The following is a 4,105-nucleotide window of genomic DNA, read 5'->3' as shown; positions in this document are numbered from 1 at the left end:
TTCCTTCCTTTTTCCTTCCTTCCTTCTTTCCTTCTTCCCTCCTTCCCTCTCTTCCTCCATTCTTTACTTTTGTCTTTCCTTTAACTTACTCTGCAGCCTGTCTCTCCAGTAACTAAGGAAATAACCAAAATTTAACTCCAGTGAGCTCAAGGAGAAAATAAGAAACTTATTGTACAGATTCAGAGGTAATTCAAGAGAAGCTATTCACACTTTATAAGGGATTACAACCTGAACTGCAGGAGTATCAGGAGCCAAGGCAGAAACTCTCTGGAGCCACAGAGCTTTCTTTTCGTAATTTGTTTCATGCATCTTTGAGACCAGCTTTCATTGCTTCCCTGTGTACAGTGTAGAGAATGGCTGCCCCAATTGACATTAATTTTCTGAATATTCACAAAGATTCACCAGAATCTGTGGCTGCTACTTAAGGTTAAATTTCTCAGGAAAGAGAATCTAATTGGCCAATTTGAGGTCAGGTGTCCACCCCTGGTCCAATCAGTGGTGGCCACAGATCATGTGGCCCATTGCCTTATTAGCAGATATGAAAGTAGAATTTCTAAGTAGTATGAGCAGTGTTTCTGTGATGAACATTATTAGGAGAAGGAGACATGGAATAGGCAGGCATCGTGTGTTGTTCCTTCACTAGTCTTGGACCAAATTTTCATACCTCTAGTTTCTTCCCTTTGGATGAGTTTTTTTCTGAAAGAACCTCATGTGAATAGATTTTTGTTGGGCTACTCAACCAGTCTCTGAAAGACATGCTCAGCCATACCTGCTTCCAAGTATAACATAGCTCTCATTCTCAACCTAAAATCTCTTTTACAAATAATTGTCGGGAGATGAGCTTCTTATCCTAGGAAGCATTAAAAGTAAAAAGAATAACCTATAACAAAATTGTAGAAAAGATGCATCCTTGGCACAATAGCCTAGACAATTATCATGTTTTTAAACTCATCAGTAACCTAAGTTCACATAAAATATAAGTTGATGTACTAGCCATTCTAATCGAAACTGTCTAAAAGCTTGAGAAACGACAAAATAAACCTACTCTCAGGATTTGATATATATTTTTAAAAATATTCCTTCTATGACCACAGATTCATTTACTTTGCCAAGAGAAGGAGGAACACATCGAATTAGTAGTTGTAAATTAAGAATTTATCAGTCGAAAAGGGTTTCTTGTGCTCTTTTTACAAATGTCGTGGGGATTTTAAGAACGATTTTCCAGGTCATCAAACTAATTAGTATTTCTTAAAGAACAAGAGTGGTAAGAAAAACTAGCGAATATAGTGCAGTTGAGAGACTAGCTACTTGAATACAGAGCAGATGCCCAGCAACGTATTTGGGGCAGTTGGTGTCGTGTTTGCTAAGTAGGCACCATTGAGCTTTCAGGCCCATTTGTCAACTTCTTTTCTGCTTTTGTCAACTCCCATTTTAATTGTGTTTAATGCTGAAGACAGTAGTCTTTAAGTCCTGCTTTTCTAGATATTTTAATAAACAAAGTGTGTCTTTCTTGCTGTACAAGTCATGGCAAAACATAGTAGTTCCTCACAAAACTTACTCCCTTTCTTCCTCCAATGGAAAAAATTATCTAATAACTAAATAAATAGACAAGGAGGCATCATGATATACTAGAAAGAGCATGGGTGTTCCGAATAGACAGACATAGGTTTAGATACTAACTTGATCCCTTGCTCTTTTGGCCATATTAAAATAGGAATAATAACATTGACCTCAACGGAGTATTGGAAAAATTAAATGATAAATATATAAGCATAATATATGCTCAATAAATGTAATTTCTCTTCTTCTTCCATTGCCTTAAAACTTGTGGAGAGGATTGAATGGGACCATGTGTATCAATAGTGCTTAATTTTTGAAGTCATGGAATCCTTTGAGATTTTTATAAAAACTATGGAATTTCTTCTGGGGGAAAGTGGAACCATATAGATTTAAAAAATGAATGAATGAATTAGGGCTCAATTTGAGGAAATTCTTAGACCTCCTGAGCATCACAATGGATCAGCAGAATAAGAAACTCTGTTACAAAACATGTGATCAATAATGTTAATTGCCATCTCCCTGCTTGTTTCTTTTTTCTGAACTAAATATGTACTCAGGGCTGACCTTAACATACAGGATCAATGTGATATGAAAGACTTCAACAAAGAGTTTGTACCTTCCAGACCTAAGAATTTGAGTTTAAGGCGTAGATCATTGTTCTAAGACTAAAGTGTGGTGACTAAAATTTACACCTTGTCTTGAGATCAGATAGATTGCAGACAGGGAGACCCTGGGGACTTGGATGGAGAAGGAAAACAAGTGACCACCTTGGGAAAGGGTTGGAGAACAAGGGGTTGGGGGTTATTGGATTTTTCTTCACCTACTTTACAATTTTAATCAAGTATTTGACTTAGCAGGTGCATAGTCTACAATTCTTATTTAAATATTTGTTACGTTTTAAAAATCAAAGTAAACATATGCCTGATCTTAAAAAATGAAATAACATAGATAGCTATCAACAAAAATAAAACTCACACTCGTCTACCATCCCACCTCTACCTAGTCAAATCACTTTTCCAAGAGAAAACCTCACTGGCTTTAATTCTATTATTTCCCACTATAGACATTTTATGATTTACTCCTATGGTAAGTGAGGATTTAACTTATATCATCTATTTAGTGAGGAGAGAGAAAGAGAGTAGAAGGGAGAGAGAGAAACAGAAGAAAGAGTATGGGGAGAGAGAAAAGACAGAGAGAGAATAAATATATCTAAGGTAGTCACTTCAGTTGAAAGATTCACATGTCTTTTGTTAGGTCTGAAAATTTTTATCTTATTATTTCTATGTAAATGTGCTCCCCTTCATTTTCTTAGTTCTCTGTCTTTCGAGAAACACTTTTAATTAGATTCTGCAACTCCTCTTTAATTCTCTTTCTATATCCCTTTCTACAATATGTTCTGGGAGAGTATCTTGCCTTTATCTTCCACTCCTTTGAATCTGGGTTTTTGTTTTTTTGTTTGTTTGTTTCTTTTTTTTTTTGTAATTATATATTTTTTTAAATTTCTTGTTTTCTGGTTGTTCCTTTTTTTTTTTTTAATAGCTTCCTGTTCTTGGCTTATAGATGCAATATTTTGCAATATTTTCTCAAATCTCTCAGGAAAATAGAGGGTTTTTCAAATTTATTTATTATTATTATTATTTTTAGGCAAGGCAACCCTTGGTTGACCTCACAGATTGCAAGGACTTTGTCAGCTTGCAATGCCTTATTATTATTATTATTATTTTTTATGCCTACAGCACCTGGTTTTCTTAGGTGGTCTCCCATCCAAGTACTAACCAGGTCCGACCCTGCTTAGCAGCCAAGATCAGATGGAATCAGGCTTGTTGAGGGTGGCATGGCCGTAGATGTAGAGGGTTTTTTTTTAAAAAAAAAATTGTTGTTGTTGTTGTTCCCTACATCACCTATTATCTCTCAGTTTTCATTTTGTTTAATTTGGTCTTTTCATTCATGTTGAACATTTTGATGAAATATCTGGGAAATCCTTGGTTGTTAAGTTTATATCTTAAATGAAGGAATGCTGACAGCAAGCTCTATTGGATGTAGGAGTGGGACTCGTAGACTGATAGCACTGCTATAGTGTGAAGAGCAGGGAGACAGACAGTAATCTTGGGAGAGGGGTAAGGGGACCCAAAATGCAAAAAAAAAAAAAAAATTATTTGTTTGGAATTCCAGTAACTACATTACCTTTCCTAATTCTTCACTAGATGGTTTATAGTCTGTTCAATTTATTCAGAAAGGAGACTTCTAGAGTTTTGTTGTTGTTGTTGTTGTTGTTTAGAACCAAATAGTTGGATGCTGCCTCTACCTACGGGGAGGGAGAGGCCATGTATTGAATTCAGATTCTTATCTAAATCCACTGTTTTCAGTCCCACCCCTTTCTTCAACTCTGCTGTATCTGTTATTGCCAGGTCCATATTGTCATAGAGATTTTTTTTAAGGAGAAAAACTTCCTCCTATGCTCTCCTCCTTTGCAAGACTCTTAGGTTGAACTTTCTCTTCTTTCAATCATGATCTTTTTTCCATTTGCTTTTTGTATTTGAGAAAA

The 4,105-nt window shown here is 35.7% G+C and overlaps 1 pseudogene; it reads right to left on the bottom strand.

Moving 5' to 3' along the window:
• Window positions 1–3,287: 3,287 nt before the first annotated feature.
• On the bottom strand, window positions 3,288–3,406 carry LOC111731219 (annotated as a pseudogene).
• Between the last annotated feature and the right edge of the window lie 699 nt (window positions 3,407–4,105).

Source organism: Pteropus vampyrus, unplaced genomic scaffold, assembly GCF_000151845.1.
Source record: "Pteropus vampyrus isolate Shadow unplaced genomic scaffold, Pvam_2.0 Scaffold354, whole genome shotgun sequence".
Classification (NCBI taxonomy): domain Eukaryota; kingdom Metazoa; phylum Chordata; class Mammalia; order Chiroptera; family Pteropodidae; genus Pteropus; species Pteropus vampyrus.
Note: the sequence above shows the minus strand (reverse complement) of the source record. Positions and strands in the feature narration are given on the sequence as shown.